Source organism: Tenebrio molitor, chromosome 6, assembly GCF_963966145.1.
Source record: "Tenebrio molitor chromosome 6, icTenMoli1.1, whole genome shotgun sequence".
Lineage (NCBI taxonomy): Eukaryota > Metazoa > Arthropoda > Insecta > Coleoptera > Tenebrionidae > Tenebrio > Tenebrio molitor.
In genome coordinates, this window is record NC_091051.1 from 3463099 (window position 1) to 3487593 (window position 24495).

The 24495-nt window shown below is 40.2% G+C and overlaps 1 protein-coding gene and 1 long non-coding RNA gene across 6 annotated transcripts in view; one reads left to right on the forward strand and one right to left on the reverse strand.

Moving 5' to 3' along the window:
• The window catches only part of LOC138132998 (uncharacterized), a 122924-nt gene that overhangs the window by 34810 nt on the left and 63619 nt on the right, over positions 1-24495 (forward strand). The window lies entirely within an intron of this gene.
• Positions 1-24495, reverse strand: part of kek5 (kekkon 5) — a 175287-nt gene that overhangs the window by 31391 nt on the left and 119401 nt on the right. For 2 of the 5 annotated variants that reach the window (XM_069050752.1, XM_069050750.1), the window contains 2 exons: positions 22232-22277; positions 10141-10168 (listed from right to left, as the gene is read on the reverse strand). The gene's annotated coding sequence lies outside the window, so the exon portion shown is untranslated. Of the gene's footprint in view, positions 1-10140; positions 10169-22231; positions 22278-24495 lie in introns of those variants that run through there. The other 3 variants (XM_069050754.1, XM_069050753.1, XM_069050758.1) reach the window with 2 other exon arrangements.

Below are 24495 nucleotides of genomic sequence, written 5' to 3' on the forward strand. Positions count from 1 at the left end.
ACGTTGTTAATTATGCGCTTGTTGTTTACGAGTTTTAAAATATGTATTTTTTTGTCAACGTGTTTGCGTTGGATGGGTCATTATTGCGGGTTCGCCTCCAAAACGATATGAAATTAATCTCGTTTCGGTGTCTCCTTGGAAATTCTCAGTAGATTTATGTGTGTTTAATCTTTGTGTGGAAAAAGTTTTCCTGAACTAGCTTCATTAAGGAATACTATCTTTATTATGGCACCTAACACGAAAGCAGTAGTAAACAGTGGGCCCTCCGCAGTCGACGAAACGCTGATACGGTTACACGACCGTAAAACCCCGAAATAATCCGGTAAAAGGCCTTAAAAGTCTCAGGTTATAAAATAAATCTCCGGCAAGTACATAATTTTTTATTTTGAATAAAACCGCATCGCATTAAAACGGATGGGGGGCGCGTGTTAGTTGGAACTAATTCGCGGCCGTACGTCAAGAGTTACGGCCTGGGGGGTTGGAAAAACTGATAATTTCGAATAAATTCACCGTTGAAATATACGAAACGTATATAAACAGGCATTCATTGCGAGTTTGGGGAACACATTACCAGTTGTCAACGTTGAAAAATAAGCGCGTCAATATACAGTGCGTCGTTCGGTGTCTGACAGTTTTATATTGAAATATGAGGGTGGCGGCGGTGGATCCATCCCGTTCGCGGTCGGGGGAGGACGTGGAAATTTTCGACGGGGGCACACACAGTTCTCGAAACGTATTAAGTCGCCCGACGAAAATGTTTCATTAAAATGCATTGCTTCATTACCTAGTTGAATAATGAATTCGCTTAATACCCGGCCCGCACCCTCCCAGAAACCTTGATAATAACATGAAAGCATTTCTTCGGGCGCATCATTTATCTTCCAACAAAAATGTTTATCTTGTAGTGCGGCTGCCTCCTATATCTATGGAAATTTGGCCGGGCCTATCGAACCACCGATGGACAAATTTGAACATGACAAGGGCGTTACCATAAATTTACATAAAACCAACTTAAAAAGCACCCAGCATGCGACTCGTGTCGATTAAAAACGGCTCACCCTCGATACACCTCCAATAATAGAAATTTAATGGGATTACGGTCGACGGGGGAAAACGGTAAATAAAGAACACGGCTAAATGTGCGGACAACACCATAAGCGATCGTTCGCCTCTCCATTATTGGCTCGACATTTCGAAAAAAACGTCAACACGAGCTCGAGAGAAATTACGACGACATTATCACCGGCATTAAGATAAAACTAAGCACCCCCCGTTGTGCATTATTCAGTCCCGAAACAGTCACGTACCCCGCCACCATCACCGCCACAGGTCGATACATAAACAAGCGGTCGGGAGAAGAAAAAAATCGTTGAAATTATTTGCCACGTTGGAGTTAACGCCGTCGACTCGTAAAACTCACCAAAAACTTTCGCCATTAGAAAGTCCCGTAACAACAAATCTCGCTGTCAAGACGCCGACATATGCAACTATGCTGATTAATTAAGTCGGGAGCTGACAAATCTCTGCTTTATGGATGTCGTTATTAGCGTCGCGGGAGTTTCGCGGGAGTTGTAAAAAATGTTGTTATTCTTGATGGAAATCTCTGAGCGGCGCAATGTTTCACCGTCGACAAATTTATCACATGCCCAAATAAATTCTATTACGTCGCATATGCCCACCGGTAGAGGGGCGTAAAAATTGGGGATGGCCCGGGGCACGGGGGATGATTTATGCGGTGGAAAAACCGACTGGACTGCAGACTGTTCGAATCTGGGGACGTAAAACGGGACGGTCGATTCCGAATTCAAGAATTTATCTCCTCAACCTGTGGCACTGTGATATAGACCTATTAAAAATATATATTTCGTAATAAAATTGTCTTTCGACGTGTTGGAAGAAAATTGAAAGTTGTTCCTCAGAAAAAAAAAAAGAAAAAAGTAGAGAAGACCAAAAGAGAAGAGAGAATTTTAGTTTTGACACACAAAATAATAAATCATAAGACAATTTAGACAATCTAGAAGCACTTTTTGCAAGATTGGAAGAAGTGGAAGAAACGATCTTGAGGGTGAATTTCACAGAAGAGATAAGTTGGTATCTAGAAACTAGATGAGAATTACTGTTTTCTCAATTTGGTTGTAGGTCGTAAAATTTTATGGTACATACTTTAAGTTAAAGATCTTGCGGGGCTTATAAATCCTAGTTTACCACTAGCAGGTAGTATTTTAAGCAGTGTTGTATTGTAGATTTTGCAGATTTGCATTTTACAGCAAATGGCACGCGCCGTTTCCCAACCTTTTCAAACCCTACCATTGTGCCCGTTAATCGTTCATAATATGCAATAAAATTTTACGACCTACAACGATTTTTAGAAAACAGTAGTTATGTTAAACTGCAACCTTTTTAAGTAAAATAAACAAGACCAGAAGACAAGACGTAGAAGAATTATAAAAGCTAATTTTAGTTTCAATACAGGAGTTTTGAAACTGGAAGACTATAAAACAAAGTCAACAGAAGAACGAAACTAGAAACATTCTTTTTGGATATTCGAGGAACTGAAAGAGAATTCATCAAAGCCAAAACCAACATGGCGATAATTTTGATAGAGTGAGAAGTGAAACGTTTGCAGGGCTAGTAGTGTTTATGCCTCGATCATCCCATATTTCACCGTGCTGTTAACGCGGCAACAATAATTGTTTAATTTGCTTTGAGCATAAAATCGAAACGAGTCCGAACAGTGAATAATCGAAAAAACAATATAAATTAGCCCCGTTTTCCGAGCGCTACATCAAAGATTTTTTTTTTATTTGTGTATGAAGCGTTTGAACAGTCGTTGCTTAAAGTGTTTGTTATTTGCTGTTTGCTTCTGACGTTTTATTGAAAAGCAATTACTGGGAAAGCCGCTTTAATAACATTACCGGACCGCTTCACGGCAACGAAAAACGAATCTCTGTTATTTAGTTCGTTTAAGAGGGTTACCAACGTAAATAATACGACAAGGAAGATGCTAATAAACGTAAACAGTCCGTTTGTTTCGTCGTTCAAATACAAAGGAGAATCGCACCGTGAATACGACAAAATGATAAAAAAGATGCAACATCAATAACAAGAGGATCTGGGAGACCGTCGACGCAAATACCCTTCAGATCGTGCAACAAGACATACAAAAATTGCATGGATGTCGACGGGCTCGACAGACGTGTCGCATTCATCATTAGGTATCACTTTGTCCAGGCCACCCTCGGGGGTGGTTTGCGACGAAAGGGGTCGCCGACGACGACGGCAAATTCCGACCGATATGCGATCGACGCTAATTGAACGTATCTACCGTTAACGGATTTCATTGGACCGATATCGACTTGGGGCAGAGTCAGCTCGAATTGTTCTCGGATTAGGGAAGACGTCCGCAGATGGAAACTGTCGTCTTCTCTTAGGTTCATGCGGTGAGCACCTCAGTGGTGACCGCATCTAAATTGAATTTTTTGAAGTGAAAATTTCTTTAGGCGCACCACACATTTTATTCCCGTCCAGTGAATTAGTTTCGTGCGACACGCTAAAATCGTTCGCGTTCGCATCACGCTAAAATCGTTCGCAGCAGCTAAAATCTCGTGAGTCGAGTTTAGCGGAGCTAGCGAGAAACAGTAAACTCTGCGTCACTTGTCACTTCTAAATTTTCATCGTGTTGCTAAATTTAAGTGACCTCAGTGCAGAGCTGCAAGAATAGCCATATATAAAAACGATAAAGACACGACAGTATTGTAAGTTCACAAATGGATGTAGGATTTAGTAGGTAATTCTCAACAATTCATATATTGGAAACATTTGTGCAGCAAAATGTGAACCGCAAAATTGACAAATTATCATAATACAGAGTGTCTATAAATGCTTGTCTAGTCCCATTGCTACGAAAACTTGTGTCTTGTTCAATACAACAAACCATCGTCATGAAAATAAAGCTAAAATAAAACTTAAACATCAAAACCTAACCTCATAAATTTTGCCAGTCTGTTTACCTCTAAAAACGGATGTATTTGCAGTTTCTATAGAAAAATACAGACTTTTGGTGGTTAAAACAGCATTGGATTTAAATGGTATTGATTATATTTATACCTTGTTCCTGATTCCTCCAAGTAGTATCACCATTTATGAGCGTCATAGAAGTTTTCACTTCTGTCGTGCACTCTTTTTTTTCAACACGTAAAATGTGAAACACGAACGGTCCAGACGTGCAAAAAATTGTTATTAATTTATTATTACACAGGGGAAATTTTGGTGTCCAAAAACATGTAACAAGTTCTAGGTGGGATTTTAATGCTTATAAAATTAGATAAACGACCGCAACTAAACGAAGCTCCGATGTAACGACAATTTATAAAACCGTTCTCTCGTTCTTGGGTAGTTTGAAAGTTTAATTCGCGGCTTTATTGTGGCAAATATCGTGTTTTTAAGAATGTTTGTTGCACGTTCGAGATGTTATTTCTCGGACTATTTTACGGTGTCGAGTTTATGCAGCTCTTGCTTGTTCTAGGTTTATTATTTTCTTCCAACATTTAGCCGACAGTAAAACGAGGCTTTGCATAAATGAAAACGTTTTATTAAAAATACCCAAATTAAATTTTATTTTACCATAATACTCCGAATGAAATTACCGTGAATCTCATTTTATTGTGGTGAAGTTGGAGATGTTCAGCTTCAAATGAATTTTAGTTTATTTATCTTTAATGTGCGGCAGCAAAGAACGAAAAAAACGAATTAACTTGTCAGGTTTTGCATTAAGAATTAAAATGCTCAAACACACCTTCATCATACCTGTTTTGTAGTCCCGAAGACAAAATTAAATTCCGCACGACGCTTGGTTTTGACATTAAACAATTATTTTAGAGAAATTTCATAATGAATTTCATGGGGAAACTACTCAAGTGCAAAAATATTGAAAGAAGGCGAGATTTATTCGGGTAATTAAAAGCAAAAATGAAGTTTGGCGAGAGTCGGAGATGTTTGGAAAAAAAATCAAAACTGGCTCGGGGTTGGTTTTCTTTTCATTATTACGGGGTAGAACATGAAAACGTGGCATGAAACTGTAGACTAAGCTGATTTTCATTTCAAACTGAGTTGTCCTCGCGACTCTAGATTAGATTAGATCCTGGATGTTCCCCTCGGAGAGAAAATTTTACTTCACTCCCGAATTTCAAGTTTTTAATGGAAGCGGGAGTTCCTCCTGGATTATTCGAGCTATTCGGTAGTGTATATGCAGGAATGTATGTTGAGATGTGCATTCTGGAGTTTTTCCGACTGGCTTTGTTCCTTTGTTAACTGGATGCGTTCGTCTACCGCAAATGAAGGAAGATGCGTTGTTGATTCCTCACCGTATCGCAACAACGAACTGGATAATTTCGTTCCGGTATCGATCCTGCCAATCCGGGAGGAGACGATATGACTTGGCAATTAAAAAGGTAATAATTCCGGTCGACGGTCATTTATTCAGCTGGAGTGTCTCAGGATCCGGTGTGCAGCTTGTTAACCGCAGCACCTGGTATGATTAAAAAGGGAGAATGGCGTCTTCACGGGCGTCGGCGTCTTGACGTCAACGCTTTAATTGGTCGCTGCGGGCGCCGAGAATATGACACTATATGAATAACAGTGTCAGGAGGCTTTTGTCTACTATCTCATTATACGGTGGTTTTAGCAATTTACCATGTAGTCGTTCACTCCATGCCCTGATGATATCCGATAAACTGAATAAACCAGCCGCCCTTTAAATTTTATAACTTTCCCTGGTGCATTGTACTGCCTTTTACGTCGGGCCGCTCCCATTATTAATCAAACGTTTATCAACGAAAATGCCGCTTTTTCCAAGGGCGACGTCTCTCGACGAATATTTCGCACAAACAAAGTTTACGTCTTCATTATCCTTTGTTGGATGTGTGAAGCACCAAAGCTTGCAGCGGTAATAAACAACGACATTATGGTGCACTGCTTCCGCGTTAAAATAATATCACTTTCAACATCGACGGTGAATCGTGGACCGGTTACAATTAACAAAATTGCAACTGAACGTCAACGAAGGACATTGTTAACTTTCGCAATGTTGCTTCTCCGAATCACAGAGGCGGAAGCAGAAAATTCGCACCTGTGTCGCGAACGGAGACGATCGGATCTCATGTCGATGATGCGTGAACTTAGTAAACGATAAAGTTTGTTGTTTCTGTTTTTACAAATGTTACAGTATATTTGCAAACTGTCGAAAGTAAATAAGATTCCCTTTGTTGCAATTGCGGAAACAATGCAACCATCAACGTACGGAGCAATGAACCTCACAGAGCAATAAACGTGGATATCATGGTTTGGAATTCGTCAATCTGATAAACGATTAAGGCTTGTCGAGTTTACCTAATCAGATCACAGGGGGGGTTTTGAACATTTAATCCGGGCGGGCACATTTAGGACAACGGTGACGGAAGGAAATCGGTTGTTTAAAAAAATCCAAATAAATCACGTCGAAAGCTCCGGATTTCCAGATATAGATATAACGACAGACACGCAAAGTCAGCGAGAGGAGAGCATAGAAAATAGATTAACTCAAAAACGGAAAAATATGAGGTACTTAATGCCAGTTTTATGCCGTCGGGGTTGGTTTTTATGGATTTGTCAAGATTTTTTTTTTGAAAAGAATTAATAAGTCGGACGACGTTAAAACCGTGTCATACCGAGTCGGACGCAACACTGTCCGGAGTTAATTATTTTAATGCAGCATCCGGAAGACGGATCGCGTTCTATACGGTATCCGGTTAGTCAATTTGCGTAAATGCTCGGTGAAAAACAGCCGTCCGGGTACCAGGATGGATGACATCAGTATTGCGGAATGGCTGTTTGTCTTCAGGAATAGGGTAATGTTACATCTAAACGCCTGCTTTATATTAAAGTTGGTCGTGTTTTCATTAAGGCTGCGAAGACGTGACGTCGGCTCGCCCGCAATATCGACTCTGACAGGGCTGCACGTCAGATCACGTGAAATACGACGAGAGGAAACACCCTTTCTAATATGTTCATTTCGGAGTAAACAAATAGTGGGGAAGCCGGAAAATAATTAGCGAGAGACGGGGGGCGGCGGCGAGGAAGCTGGCCGCGAGGGCAGTTCGATAAAAAGTTTACTGTGGTGAGAATTCACCTTGAAGTTTTTATTCTGGAGGGTAGGAGATAAGAGAGAGTTAAGTTGAAGCGTTTCGCCATCACCATCAGCTTTTATTCCTTCAGGTCTGACGCATCATTTGTAGATTAACATCGAGTACATCACCAGAGAATCGATGTTCATCGTACTTGCCCTCTTTTCATCGAGTTCTATCGAAATTCACATTCCGGTGTGTTTCAAATAGCAAATGAAAAAAAAAAAAGGAAAAAACGAGAGCGGGCTTTCAGATACAATTTGTAATTTGTGCTTTATGAGGACCACTACTACTGTAGTCAAGTGCTGAAGTCCAAACAGCAATTAATCATTTAAAAAGCTCAGATTTGTTCATTTCTACATTTTGTAGCCAACTTCAAGTCGGGTTTTGATTTTTTTTTTTAAATAAATGAATTACATATTATTTTTTCTTATAACTTGTTTCCAATAGAAATCCTATTTTTGGAATATGTATTTTGAAATGTTAAATTTGGTGGTGATCAAAAAGAAAACAAATCAGAGCAAGCATTGCAAATGATCGGCCATGTCGTAGCGGAGTTCTATGCAAATAAGCATTCAATGCATGGATGTAGACAATTTGTGATCTTACACGCTACTTTATAATAAATCATACCTCCTGAATTTTAGACATTGGAATTATAATTACATTTTACATTCGTAAGAATGGGTAATTTACCAGGTTTATTGCCAAACGCGACGCCCTGGTAAGCATATTTTTAATTGAAATGCTGTTGTTAACTTAGAAAACAGCTTTTCGATTTCGGCAAAGTCGTTGACCGTAATTGTAAATGTAAACAACAATAATCCCGGAATACGCGGTGAATAGGCAACCAATAATACGATCGTGCATAGCCAGTACAAATGAGCGTACGATCAAGGTAAGACAACTCTTGATTTGTTTTCTTTTCGATCACTCTGTAGAAGTCACGTGGTAACTTTTGTCAATCTTTATTACTGCTCATCTTCGCTTTGGTCTTGCAACAGAAGACCCCTTTCTAAGGGTCGGGTCGCTTCGGTCATTATAAATAATAAAATATGTTTCCAGAGCTGCCGTTCGGGATATTGAAAATGTTATTAGTCCAGAGGAACGCAGACATTAAGAATAAATAAAAAATACAAAAACATGCTAGTGCTTTATTCCAACCAAACACTATGAAATTTCTTTATTCTGTTCAAAAAAGTTAAAGACTAGACTAGTTTTTGCTCGGTTTTGTTATCGTCGACATGAGTGAGGCGACGTGTTCATTGAAAATATTTTTTGACCATTTAGTTGAAAGGAAATTACGATTCCGCCGACGTCAACGTAGTCGTTCAAGATCTTTACATATTTTCTAGATCACTTAGTTTACTGCGACGCCGGTACTATTTTTCACTTTTGTCGAAAATCCGTCGACGATTTTTTACGACTTTATTCTCATTTGACGTAACGAAAGCGTCGAAAAGATCGATAACGAATCGCCCATAGCAGCAGTGGGTCTGACTTTTAAATAAGTCCTTTACAGGCGATCAATTTTGTTTCGCCTTTTACCGTATGCCAATCTGGAGCTTTTATCGTCGAATCGCGGCAATTTCTCAAAGCTTTCATACTCATTTATCGCCGTGAAAATTTTATGAGTTCACTTATAGCGCGACGATGACGAACGAAAAAAAATTCTTGATACATTATTCAAACAATAAAACAGCACTCCAATTTCGGACCTCATCATTTTTTAATTCCACACGGTCGCGGCGACGTCGTAAAGGCGTCCCCGTCGATACGTCCCTCGGTCGTAACGTTGTCTCGCCCAAAAATCTGACTGAATGTGCGCAAAATTCCGCCATATTCCAAAGAAATATAACCCAATTTGTACCAAAATGGAAGTCTTTTACGTCGCGCCCGAGATCAATGCGAGCGTCAAGCGACATGACAGCGACGGCCGTCACATGCGAGCATCCAGACGTTTCCTGCTAATCCCGCAAACACACTTGTTTCGGAACGGGGAACTCTCCAGAGGTGTTTTTGCCGCAGAGCGGTACGCTTCAAAAATCTCTACTTAACTTATTATTATGTACCAAGGTAGTACCACTACTTTGCCAAATGTATTCTTTTTTTGATGGTCGTGTAACCATCTTCACCTGTGTTCACCACCGGAACCACCTCCTAGACCTGCGGCAATTCGACTCCCCTGGAGGTTTGATTTGGGGCCGGCCGACATGCCGCAGCCGCCTGGAGATTCGATCCGGTGTCGCCGGAACCATAACTCCGGCATCGGCTCCGGCTACAATGTAAGCGTTTTATGTCTGTGGGCGCATTAGGGTAATTACACGAGTTGGAGCGCGCCGTGATTCCGACATGGATGGAATTTCCACCATCATAAGACGAGACTCGTAAAGGCCCCAAGATTGCAAAATGCCTGAGACGCAAACCGGAAACGCCGCCGTCGCGGAACAAGGTGTCGCCCGAGGCGATTGAATTTTTGGGGCGCGTTCACGATTTCGGAACGGCGAGAATTAGTGGCGTTCCATATTTTTTTCTAATTGTTCCGCGGACGTTTTGCAGATGTTCCCCTATCTCCCGGATTTATCAACGTTTATATTCTCCACACGAAGTTATCAGCGTTTACGCGTTCGGAGAGCATTTTCGCCGGCGGAATGGCCCCTAAAACTCGGATAAATGGTAATACCGTATGAAACATATTTGGGGAATTATATTGAAAGTCGACTGAAAATTCTGATTTAATGGAGGTGCAGTCCCGGCGAATTAAACGAGTAGGGGGCGATGCCGGGGCCGCGCGAAAATCTATTCCTCGAACGGAAAAATTAGGACCATTCTCCTAATTAAGGATAATTATTCATCGTGGCGTTCTCCTAATTGGTTTAATGAAAAGAAATGCATTGCAAGTTTTCTAAAGATGAAAAATTCATTTAAAATGCTCAAGGAATGGAAACATGAACTTTTCATTACCGAAAATAAAACTTACCGACACATTAAGAGCGCCTCCACTCCGACTGAAACAAAACAGAATTTCGTTAGGTAAGTTCGGCGTGTTTTGTCGATGGTGTGGCGGCGGTTGAATTTTTTTTTCGTTGTTGTCGAACAAAATGTTTTGCTACTGTTGCAGTTACGTATTAAAAAATTCCATTAAAAACCGACAAGCTTCGCTCACTGTCAAAGAACGCGGAAAACTGTAACACACATGCATGTTGGACTGAATTTGTGTTTTCAATTTCGTCGGAAAGGCGGATTTTGTAGCCGATTTAACACAAAGAAATTTTAAATAATGCATAGTTCAACACGGTAACACGTCCAAACGACGGTTGAGCCATTCATGACGTCAAATTGGAAAATGCGACGTATTTATTCGTGCTTAATCACAGAAAACGTTTCACGTGGGGCTTTCGGTGATTGGACGGCTTTTAGTGGAAATGAAAAATATTTTTTTATGTATAATAAAACCCACCTGATTGGCTGAATTTTCATGAAAGATTTTTGAATGTCAAAAGCATTTTCCTTTAATAATATATTAATTCTAATAATGTTGATTTCTTAGCTTTGTACATCGAGACATCGAGAATATAAAAATATAATATAAAAAAATTCAATCCAATGAGTGAATATTAAGAGAAGTTAAAAATTATCGCAAGGGCGTTGCTTGGGTAGAAAGTAAAGAGAAGATTTCATATCGATGGAAAAAGAAAAATTGGATGAAATTTAGAACTGTAAAGTGTTGATTTTCAGCCAAGTCATAAAACAAACTCGTCCACTGTGAAAAACTCGATCACTTTTTTTTCCGTCTCAAAAAATTGCCCGCGTGAGGCGGCAATAAAAATCGAGTAAAGTGCCATCCGGGGGAGTTTTTCATTAAACCGTCGGTACCCAGAGTGCCAATTAAAAGTGGGATAATTTGAGTCAACAATTTCTTCGCAAACTGACCGGTTTGCGGCGAGCGTCGGTTAAAATTCGCTTAATTTAGGTCGTGATTTTTTCGTGTAAAGCTTTTTTCTTTCTTCTCTTCTCTTCTCTCTAGTTAGGTAATAATAATTACGAATCCCTTTATTTTTTTAGTGGTATTAGAGGCAAAATGAGCAGAAAACAAAAATTCTTACAATTTTACTGATCTGAAGAAAGAACCCGCTGTACTTACAGCAATACATTTTATTCAAAATTGGTTTTAGGCACCCATAATGAAAATGATAATTTTATGTACTCACAAGCGGACGAAAAGTAACTCTTTTTCGGACGCTAACCGTGGCCCCATCTGTTGGTCTGTAAGTTAACAACGAGACCGGCAAAACCGATAATTGTCCTGTCACCATAAATTATGTAAATAAGTAATTGTGTTGCAAATAGTAAATTTCTAATTTTGTCGGCAAACTGATAAAAAAATACTATAAATCATTGCTAATATGTATCTATTTGCAAAAGCTAAGTACAAAATAAATTCGCAATTTTTCTAATATGTAATATCTTTTGCTTTGTAGTTTGTGCGGTAGCCTAAAAAATTTAATGTGCAGTTCTGCCAAAAAGTGCCTTTTATTTCAAATCTCGGCCAGAAAACTCAAGACTCGGACGAAAAAGATGGCCTTGATACACAAATAACTATATTACGTAGCAAATTTGTTGACTAGGAATTTCCGATTAGAGGTTTGGAGACACATTTCTGAAACCATATTTTTTAAGGGGAAGCCATTATAAAAAATCAAATTTTTCGATTAGAAGACCTCCTTCATTTAGGATGCGATTTTTCGTCCTAACGTGTAAATCCGTAGAATTATGTAAAAAGGGAATGTTTCTTTTCCGGGCAATTAAAGCGGAAGAAGGGGAGGCCGGATCCCCACAGCACAACATAAAAATCCACAACGCAGAAAAGGGGGGCTCGGGTATATACGTTACGTTGGTGATAAATTTTACAACGAGCAGCACTTAGGTGACCAGTAAATTGACCATGAAACCGAAGCGAGCCGGCAGCCCCTCGGACATGCGAGGGCGATCTATATGTGAATAAGGGAAGGTCGCCCGGCCAACAACACGCACCTCACGCACCGGAACGTACCGCGACATACACACACACACAGGGGGAGCGAGAGAGAGAAAACTTGTACAGGGGATAAAGTGTCCATTAGCTTTTTACATTATTCAGAACGAAGGCCTAATATTCCGGATCCTCGAAATTAATTGTGCCACCGGAAAAAAAAACATCGATAAACCAATCATATTTATTTCATCGAAGAGGTGAGGCATAATGGAAAAACTTCGGGATGAGGACGTTGCATTATTTAGCGACGTCGGCTCCCTTGCGGCCGGGAACCCTTCCGAATCAACAATTTATCCCGGAATTACGAAAGAGTTCATCAGGTTCTTTCCGGTCGTGCGTTTTTACACGCGAATTTAATACGGTGGGAGCCGACGAATAATGTAAACTGCCACAACGAGTTTTTTGCATTTTCTGAATTAGATCGGATTTATCGCGGTCTGCTGGGGGAGTGATTAATTCGGGCCGCTTTGAATAAACGCCCTCGACGAATCAATTTTTTTTCCTCCTGAAGACACGCTTGTACGAACGTTTTCGGTATCGGCGATCGATGGTGGGGCAGTTTTGCCAAAAGTTGACCCAATTTCCGGATTTTCTGGCTGCCGAACACGTATTTAGATGCGAAATTGTGATTTGATAATTTTCCGAGGGTTAGAAATTCGGACCCGGGTGGAAATCGCTCTTGGAAAAGTGCCACCCTTTCAGCCGGCCAACGACGGCGTACATCATTTTTAACGATTTCCGGACATTTCCGGTCGATAACTGGAATAGTCAAAACATATTCGATGCACATAAACAGATTTTCCATAAAATTTTGCCCGAAAAATGACAATCGTTTTTGCCATTTTGGCGACATTATGTGGATTTGGTCCCAGCGCGAGCGGGAATCCGCCTTTGACAAATACGTAGTTGCGTGTCGCACCGATGCCAGGTTGTAAATAATTTCGTATAAATAGAAATATAAAATTCGTAAATATTTTGGCGAAACACGAAAGAAATACATCCCAACGAAAAGAAAATACATAAATAGCTCGAGGGACACGTAAGTTCAAAGTGCTCGAGGTTGTTTTCGGTGAAGTTTTTTATTATTATTTTTTACTTATACCGGGTAGGTCGTTTTGGGTTTACGGTGTTTGGACTTTGGTGTAAAGGGGTTGCAGTTGGCGTTGCAATCGGGACACGCAAATAGACTGCATGTTGTTATTACAATATCATGATTTATTTTAAATGCAGGAAACTGTTAACTGTTACCACTTCGCTCCGTTCCTTGTTCCCTGTACGATGGGCGGTACTCTACGTCTTTTATCATGCTTTTTTCGTTGTGCAAATGTTACCAGCAACGAAGAAAAATAAAATAAAAACTGTTAAATGCAAGCCGCAAATTTCCAAAGTCAGAAAATAAGAACAGAAGTGTTGACGACGAAAAAATGCAGATAATTCGAGAGACTGTGTTCTTGGAAGGTGTTGAATTCCACCTCCGCGTATAATTTTTGCCATTTCAGTCAGACGTCATCCTTTTCATCTCGTAGATTTAATCTAATAAGTTCTACGTCATTCATTTCGAATGTGATTAGTAAAATAATAAGATTATTATTAAGATCCAACATATCAAACTCCCTTGCAAACAATGAGCTGCCTTCATAATAGAAAGTGTCTTCAGCGATTACACAGTCGAAGAGTCGACGACTTTGTTTCCCTCATCTGAAACTTCTCTAGGAGAAAAACCATCGAGACAGAACCGTAATAAGACAGACCACATTTACACAATAATTATTGGGCTCGGAGTCGGTACCGTTGCACATGCAGCACGTAGTGCTCCGAGTTCTTTCACGATGACGTTTAATTGAACCGTCAGCTAGTAAATAAACACAAGCTTTGGAGTGAACAAATCGAGTCGTTCTTGCATCGAGGGTGAGACGAGACTTAATGGTGTTATCGCGATATCCGGCTCGAAGGACCAACATGTTCGCGATATCTCGAAGGACCAGAATCTTTTGCGCTTCGAAAAATGGGTAAAATAAAGACTTCTGTGCAGACAACTCAGGGTTTGTGTTAGGGGGGTGGTAAACCCCCACCACTGGTAGGGCTAACGGCCTGAACAGGTGTACTATAAGAAGAAAAACGAATCGAGTACGGACCTCTGAGGAACACCAGCCAAAAATTGAATACACGGAACGATGAGTAGTTTATTTTCTCTAATGGGAAAAAAGGAGTGACGGTTAGAAGAGTTGGTCCTTTGTTTTTGTGGGGTCCATTTTTTTCCCGTTGAAGTTTTACGGGATGCGGAGTTGGTAAGCTGCAAAACGGCGCACACAAAATATGGACATGCGACGGAATAAATCCGAGGGGATATTCAGCTGTCGGGTCGGATGTGTCGTATACAGTATGCATGCGTGTACGGGCGTCGCCCGGAGCCCCCCCCGGATGATGTTGGCAGATCAAACATTGAACCGTAATCAGCACGATAACACTCGACACCCTTCCCCAGAACCGGACGTCATAACGGTCGCATGACACCTGAAAAGCATTTCGCGGGTTTCTCTTATCGGAGGCGGCGCAGATAAAACTTCCGGAGTTTAACGTCGCGACGTACCCCGACAATGTACGGAATGCATTGTGTGTATCGGAAAACACAAATCCTCGAGCCGGCGAAAGAGTGGATTCTGAAAGCGACACTCGCCGCGTTCCCCCGAGCTTACGGATCCGGCAGCTTTTTTTCCTCGATAAATATTGGATGATTCGAGAGAGGGAGAGAGAGATATAAAGAAAAAAAAACGAAACACTGTCGATTCGTGAAGGTTAAAAAGTTTTAAATCGCGAAATAATTGCGAGGCCCCCGGCTCGAATTATTTAAATATTTTCCCGACGAAAAATTACAAACTGAAAATATTTACGCTCATGAATTATTTATCAATCGTATATAATATCACTGGGGCAAAGGATTTGTATGGATTTTATGAAACGTGTTAGACGGCGATTTTTTTAGATTTGATTTATTCGAATGAGTGAGGAGTGGCGAGAACTGGAGGCACGAATGGTGTTTCCACAAAAAGGGAAATGTCGCCAGTTGTGACGCTTTCCGTAAACAAGTCCTCAAACGATCTGTTGGTTATTAATTAACTAAAAATAGTTATTTGGCCGACGTATGTATAAAATGTCAAAAAAATTACCACTTTAGACGCATAATATTGATTAAAAACAAGGTTTTTTTTTATGGTGGGTTGTTTTATAAATAAACATTTCTACAAATTTAACTTTTTTCATAAAGTGATTATTGTAAAGTGACTCGGTGTTTGCCCTTAGCCATAAAAAAATACCACAAAAGGTTTCTGTTGTATCTATTGAATTAGTTAATAACATTTTATTCAAAAAGCGACAGACTATTGTTTGATCTTGTTAAGCCCTAAAGCAATCGGTCGTGAAAAACAATGTCATAACCGAAAAATGAATTTACAACGGTAGGCTTATGAGCTAAAGGTGAAAAAACTTTTTTTATTGTGCCATTTGGTTCTGGCAGAGCTCAGAAGAGAATACACTAACCCGGCGCACCCACCAAAACCGCACGACCAATGGCACTCAGTTCGGGTTGTTTCACATGACGTGCGTTGTCACGCACCGGAAGTTCAAACCCCGGAATATCTATTGTGCCGCTTTAAGACACTCGTGAGGGAGAAATACATTAGACTCGACCAACGCCATAAAGTAAGTTTAAATAATTACACTCGAAAGTTTATCTATTGTTTGTACAATTCCGCAATTTTGGAGGTTAATAAATGAGGCGTGGCGTTAATTGAAATCCTCCGGGGCCGAGAACATTACGTTAAGTTGTTGCTTCGGTGGTGACGGCGGGGGCGATTTGATTGCTTAAGATTCGGCCGGGTATCATGAATATTTCATCGTCGATCGTTAAAATTTAACGCGTTTTATGAACTAGTACAATACCTCAAGTGCATCAATTTTTCAACGGGGACCCGACTGAATTATGGGCCATCGAAACGTTCCCAACAAGAACTGCAAGATGGTTTGAAGTAGCGGTGAATGCGGTCGGTGGCGCTGCAAATACTTCAAAGCACGGAAAACCCCCGAAGTTGATATATCGCCTTCTCCCATTTAACTCCTGTAAAATACTTATTCTGAGGATTACTGTTCGAAAGTACACGAGCGAACTTGCCGCTGACTAGAATTCGGTAATAAAGTACCCACTCGAAGGAGGAGGAGCTCGTCGACGGAGTTTTAAAATACGTCGACTCGTAGGCCCGGGAGTTCGAGATCTTTATTTGCTTTCACTTTTTTTCCTGCGAATGTCACTTTCAATCCTGCCGACTAAAAAAATCCGCGATAGTGATTAGATTTGTACAAATTTATGCAGTCCCGGAATTAGACTATCTGGCGAAAAACCGCCCTCTCGCGCCGCCACCCCTTCCCCGTCACATTTTTCACATTATTGCTCTTAATTCCGGAATTAAACCACTCCGGATTCAGATTAAATCGTCCACATGACGTTCGTGTGGAAAGGTATTTAGATTTGAATTGCGGGACTCCCCAGTTTTGCATATTATTGCTTCCCCATTGATTCGTCACCGGGGGTAGAAGGTAACCCTCGGGGCGATATTTCTCGCACAGCTCCTATTTTTACGTCTATGCTTTAATCCCACTTTAAACAAAACATCGGAACCAGGTTATAAATGTCTTGCTTCAGATTTAAACCGCTTTAAGTGGATTGTTTTCGGTGGATATTTGTCAAAATGACAAGCCTTCTACTAGATTGCATTGTGTAACTCTCCGAGCGGTTACAAAGCGTTTAATTTAGTCCTTTTTCTGGGTAAAAGTCCTCCTGGTGGCTGCATCGGTTTTTAATCCCATTTCGGGGACCTATTGATTGGTTTTTCTGACGCCCCCATAAAAAAGTAATATTTATTTTATTAACTTCGAGGCAGTTCCAGAGACTGCTCCGGATGATGTCGATGGGTTGTTCTCCTTTACGGGCGTCGTTTTTTTTTGGCCGATCAAAATAAACAAAATCGAAGCCGAACGAACATTATTTATTTTGTTTCCTTTCAGTTGCGACAACAAATTAACGCGAACACGTACGCACCCCGTCAATTATTCAACCCCACGATCAACCCCCCAAATACATTTTGCGGTCTTGTGATCTCGGGGACGAGAGATAAGCTCGGACAACGCTTGAAATATTCACCGCCGCTCGTATTGCAACTGTGTTTTATCTTCATTAATTAAAACTTTTCGGAAAAAGCGGCGGCGGCGGCAGTACCTAATGGTGATGCGTTCTTCCGCTGGTACTTTTTTGCACGAGAAGCACAAGAGGAATTAGAGTAAACAAAACAGGCCTGGGGAGTCGGCATGCAAACGTGTCACGAACTTCCTGCTGCAATATCTGCAACTTCCAGTGTCGAGGCCCCGAGACCGCAATACGGTGGCGATTTTTCAGCGCACATAGGCGTACACTTTCTGAAAAAGGAACGGCGCTTGAGAAATGTCATGTGGCGGCGGCGGCGCGGACCGTATTCATTGTGCAAATTTGCGCCAACAGATGAAACGAAATCTGGCATGAAAGGTTTTTTCTTTCGAATTAATAGGTTTTTACGTTTCGCTGTTGGGGTGGATTAGTCTGGCAACCTGTCCGCATACGCGCGCCGTATAAAATAAATCTCGAAGCTCTCCTCTCCGGCATAAAAACATGGTCGCTTTGCCGACAAATTGGAGATAAAGAACCGGTGTATCACGGTGATTGTCAACCGGAATGTTTTGTTCGATCGATGGGTTTTTTCATTTTTCTCCGTGTCGAATAAATTTCCGGAGATGTTTTAATTTCGACCGTTCGAAAAGAGGAGACAGAAAAAAAAGTTCGTTTGTGTGAGGGCGGCGCGATAGCGATCGTGTAGTGCGCCTCGTGCGCCAGAGATGGCTCTGGAACTTGCCAAGATGATTTATGGGTCCTCTTTCCAGTTCCGCCACATCGAGTCTGCCAGACAAGACCCCGTCCTCCTCGAACGTTTCTTGCAAAACTTACAAGCTTTTTCTGTGGAAGCTTTTTCATAAAGCGAGATAAAGGATGATGGCTAAACAAATCAATTTTGGCAGAAAGACAAATTTTACAGAAAAGGGGGACGCCTTCGACCAAACAAGAATGGAAACGCGGGGGCGCCGCCGCGGTAATAATCACGCAAAACGTGTGACGTGCAGCTGCACACGACGTTTTTCTAATAAGGGCGTGACTCGATTTTTATACGAATTAATTATTCATGAATTGGTTCAAATCGAAACTAATTTGTTTGGGTCATAAATGCAATTGCTGATCGAAGCGATAAAAATCTTGACTGATTGATTGAAAAACTAATAACAGGTTGCAATGGAAACCGGTTTTTGTTACAAAAAGCTGTGAAAGGATAAAGATCGTCCAGTGAAAATTAATTCTTGTCTCGTAAATACAGGTGACGTAAAATTTTTAACTTTATTGAAAAATATCGTAACAATAATGAAAAATCAAATCATCCTACAACAAATTTCTTCTGTCCAAATAAAAACAACAAAGTAACAAGTGTGAACTGTCAAATGTCAAATTTACAAATTCGGAAGAGCCGGCAAATCTATACCTAGGTATAATCACAGGCAACTACGATGTAAGAAACATTTATAATAAATTGAGAATAAATTGCAGCGTCTAGGGCTCTTAAGATTCTGCAAGAGAGGTTTGATTTGAAATGAGTTTCTTGAAGACTTCAATAGGAAAAATTTCGCCTTAGGTAGGGAACCTCAACGTCGATGAATTTTTCAGTTTGTTCTATCAATCCCGGAACGGAACGAACCTGACCTATCGGTCAGAGTCGTGAGCGTATAAAATTGCAATGCACTGTTCCACATGTATTTTTTTTAATTCGTGGCGACGAAAAGTCACCAACGGTCCGTGTTAAAAAAGAAATAAAATTCCGCCGCCCCCATTATTAAATTAGGACGGGGCCGACCACGGCACCATTTATCTAATCCGTTCATTAGAATTCCGGCCGGCATCCGACAAAACCAAAGAAACTACATTAAGTACACCGCCGCAATATTTGTCTTTTCGAATTTGCTCTAAGTGAACTTATAGGTCATTTCCTGTTTGGTATATCCGTTATTGAGTGAACCAAACCAAGAAATACGTGACTCCATATATCAAATCCCTTCGGCGGTGCTCTTTCCGAAGTTAAATTGATTTCATAAGACCTCCGAAGGAACGAGTAGGTACACGTCGGATTGTGTCCAAGGGGGTGTGGGGGAACCCCCTCCCCCCGTGTTGTCTCTTCCTTTCGACCGTTTTAATTTAGCGGTAGGCATTTTAATTAAGTTTCGACTTTGTCTTTTCCGGGGAACCACCTGGGCGGAGTTTTATCCTATAATTCGGGAGATATACAAGATCAAACGGTCGAGATTAAAGAACCGTTAATGCAGCAATAAACGTGGAGTGGAAAGAAGCACGGTTTCGTTTAGCATCGTCGTGATTACGACCCAAGATGGCGCCACAGGTCACCGACGTCACAGTTCCTCCTCTTCTCACGGTTCGCGGAATCCAGGGGGGTCGGTTTTTGAATTGCTCATTTTCGCGACGACTTCATTTCGCGGGGGTGGAATTCCATTTTTAATTTGTCCGTAATCGAATACGGCACGAATTTAATGTTTCACAAATTAATTGTTGCGTCACGGAGACTGTGTTAAAAATCCAGAGAAAACAGACGCTAATGTGGTTTTCTTTGTAAGAGGCTTACTTAGTCGGGGCTCGTTCACGATTGTGAAAATGTTTATTGCCGTTAATAATCGATGGAGGAGGGGGTGTTTTATGCATTCGTTAAAAATAACGACAGATCCAGACGGAGATAATTACTTCCGTGTCATAATACAATCAAGGAGGGAATAAAACGCCAATTGAAACTTGGATTACATTTCTAAGCATTTATTGTTGTTTGTGAGACGAGATATTAACTTTAATGAAATAACCGAGCGACGTTATTGTTACCTCTTCGGCGAATTGCGCCTCACTTCGAACACTTTTTCGGGCGATTTCGATCGAAATTAATCTGAATCATCGGCTGTTACCGTTTGTAACGGAGGCGTTTGATAATTTATTTTTTTTATTTAGAGGGAGTCAAGAGTCAAGACGGGCATACGCTCGAGGTTTAATAAATTTATATAACGAGAGGAAAGCAGCCACACCGGAATGTAAATTACTTTATTATTAACTTTGATTAATAATTTATAACTAACAGAGCGGAAAATTACTAGAAAAAGAGGATATAATAATTAGAGGCGGTCGTCTCAGTTTCGTTGTTTCAGCTTGGCAAAGTACGACGAAACGTGACGGTTCAAGATGGGAAAAATATTAACTTTATATTGTGGGACGAAAATAGACGGATCATTCGCTGAAAATGCAAATAAAACGTATTATTATCCTTTGACCTACATCGCATCCGTTAAACATGAAGTTAAAATGAAACTTTTCATTTTCGATATTGTCAATATGAGTCCTTTTCACGCCCACGTTTCGACGCCTCTGCACCGACCGGAATAAAATTTCTCGTGGGCTGACTCCCACCAAATTTAACAAGAACAATACGTTTAGTTTAATTAAAGCACCGCTTCGAAAATAATTTCCAATAATGTCGGGTCGAGTTAACTTTGAAGAGGTTAATCTTGTTAATTAAAATGTTGTTGTATTTTTATTCATCAATTTTTTACACACACAGAATTCTACGTTTTTAACTACACTTGAAGTGTTTTCATCGTTATTGCAAATTTTCCTCCCCACGATTATTAAAGGAATATTAGGGAGTATTGATATTTGCATATAAAACGATTTCTGGCGTTCCCCAGGGCTTTGTTATTGGTCCTCTATTATTTAACATTTTTATCGAGGGCTTTGTAAACAATATCAATTCAACACGACATCTCGACTCTTCTATAAGATATTTTAGCAATTCGGTACTGGTAAATGTGAGCAACAACTTCTACTCTGTGATTTTTATGTTTAATGATAATGCTATCCAATTTATCATTTTTATTCGCATTAATGCAAACCAAAAATTGAATTTAATACGATTCGAATAATGATAATAGTGCAATTTAACAGGTGTTGAGGACAAAAATGATAAAAAGTGGTTTACCCATTATCGGATTCGACGGACTATAAATTTTACAATGGCCATTTCCATTTATCGCAGACCATGTATTTATACATCGCGGAGCCATTAATTATTTGCAGCAACAATTACAATTATTAAATTTCTGATTCAATACATTTTCATTACATTCAACGGTCGAAATTCAAGTTTCCCTGTCGCTCTTCACATTTCGATTAACACACAAAGTCGGACGCATTTTGTAAGAATTCTCATAGACTCCGACTTTATTACAGTTTCGTCGTACTGTCAAATTCGTAACGACCGAAAAAGAAAATTCAATGTACCAGGGTGGTTCATCGTTACTTTTTCAAAGGCTTCTAGTTTAGTTGAAAACTTGCAGCAGGCACAAGAAAACGTAGAAAACTTTCACCAAGAAATTAAGATAAAAAAGATTGGTAGTACCAGTAACGATTCTAATATACAGCTAAAACGTCAACGTGTGAACGAGTAAAGGACTGAAAAGTTTTTGCCAACGAACTGTAAACTGTTACTGAGCGAGTGGAATACAACCCGTGAGTCATTACTCACAGCAGTGGGTAACGAATAACATTACCTGACAGCAAAATAAAAATAAAATTGTTTCATACTTCCTAGTCTTGTGCTGCACAAGGATGAACCACTGTAATAGTTACACCTTAAGAAATAAGAAACAAAACAATGATATATCCAATAATATCCGATAAAATTTCATTATTAGAGTAGTGAGAGAAATTTTGTTTTCCCCAATACTGACGCAGATAATATTAGAAGCCGTCGGGAGTTTGCAAGACTCTCGTGGTATTGCAAAATTAATAACGACTACGTTTAAATGAATAAATTGTCAAGTCGCTGCTGAAATTTAAGAGATATTAAAAAATTCCACTTACATTTTCTCCGTCGTGGAGGTTATTCCATAGTCTTCGGCCCTGGTCCCTGAAATCATGTTACGATTTAGTTACTTCGTAGCGATCAAGATCGGTTATTGTAATTTTTTTGAGAGCACCCAACGGAGCAATCTCTTTGTGTGAAGTCGATTCATTAGAGGCGGCCGAGTGAAAGATCACCTCGTGCGATTGTTATTGGCAGCGTTTCGCAATCACAATAAAGATAAATGTTCGGGTTATTTATCTATATAAAAAAAGCATCGCGTTGGTATTTTACTATCAGCTCGGACATATTTCACCGGAGCGAGACGGAACGATATGATGGTAATAATAAATTTTCACCTCTGGTGAATTCGCGAACGTGCCTGGAGATGACAGCGCCATTTCGAAAAGATTATTAAAAAGGCGTATCCAATTAAAGTTGATGATTAATTCGAAACGTTGTAAACAGTATCGACGCCATGTCCGATCCACTTTGTCATGCGACGGAGTAACGTCGCGTGTTTTTGTCCGGACCACACCACCGATCTAATTTGGCCCAACATGCAGAAATGAAATATGGAAATTTGCATTTGGCCCGTGTGTCGTTCCGGTCGACACTCTCACCCCTTCCAAATTTTTACCGCCGACAAGACGTCGACGGGAGGAGCATTAATTATTTTCTTAATCAAGCAAAACGTTGCCGGATGCTAAATTATTCCAAATAAGAAAACAAAATCGGCAGACTTTAAATTGGGTTGGAACGGATTGATCCGAGGCGTCGGGGGAATCTCTAGACGAGATCGATAATGGAAGGGTTGTGTGACGAAGCCCGAATCGATTCTGCATCTCGTCTAATTAAAGTTTCCGACACGGGGCGCACTTTCACTTCGTGTTTATTTTGACCCAATGAAACTTTCCAGTTCGGTTTTAAATTAGTTCCGCTCTAAATAAATAGATGCCATGCTAATTCTGAAGGGTTACGAGGATCGCGACCCGGCGCATCCACCATTTACCGCGGCGGTGCATATTTTTTCCTTTTTCCTTTCACTTCTTCCGGTCAGTCAAGATGTCCGTGTTGTCACAATTCAAACTGGTAATTGCGTTTAAACAATAGAATTACGTATTAATAACGCAGTTGTAACAAAACGCACAGCGCTGATTTTTCGATTTTATCTAATTAAAAGTTCTCGTGCAAAAAGTGCCATTTATAACGAATGAAAATTTCACCGTTCGATTTTGAATTAGTTTACATTTCAATAGTGTTGCGACACAACACGAAATTACATTATTTCGCTCAATTTTAAACGAACAAAAAACTTAACCCCGACCATCCACGATATAAATTGGTGCCCTAAAACAATTTGTCGGCAATATTTTTCAATACGGGGAACGTTAATTAATTGCAGAGCGTGTGACAGGCGGCCGACGTAAATGTTTATGTCTTTTGTGCTACCGTCCCGAAAACGTGAACGCGAAATTGACAATTCGAGCAGAAAACTGGGTTCACACCAAAAATATAAAAGGGTCTAATTTTTTGAAAATTTATTCGACTGTGACTCCTATTATTTTTTTTCTTTTCTGTTAGGAGTTCTTTACTGGTATATTTTCCCTTTATGAGAAACCTGATAAGTCAAGTACCGGACCATCACAGATTCATTTGCAGAAACTTACGCCTGTAGACTAAGTGGTCCCTTGACCATCGGAGCAATTTACAAAAAGGAAAAGAGGATCAATAGAATGATGATGCGATCTGACTTTTTTACGCTGCAAGAAAGTAAGGGTGAGATAATTTCCTACGGTGACATGCCGATCACGATTTTTTGGCATTGTGAGAAAATACTTCTAATCGATTTCAGTAAGCTTGGTGTGAAAATATTTCATTTACAATCGTGAACCACAACTCTGTGTATTGATTTATACAGGGTCATTATAAATGATTGTACCATCTTAGTAGGCGTTGGCGAGCGTTGGTGGCCAAATTGAATGTGCCGCAAGCTTGATAACATGAGTGAGACTAGCATCGCCGATAGGTGGCGCTACTGGCCGTAGTGGAAATCTGTCTAGTTTGTCTAACGTTGCGAAGTAGGCGGCACATCCAAAATTTGTGTGGGTTTTCAACGCCAACTGCGATGGAACAATCATTTATAATGACCCTGTATTTTATTGTTCTACATAATTAATATTTTCTGAGAGTAATTCACATCTGCACATTAAGTATTTTTTTAACCGTTGGAGCAATTTATAAAAACAAAAAGAAAGGAAACTTGTAAAGGTTACACAATTAC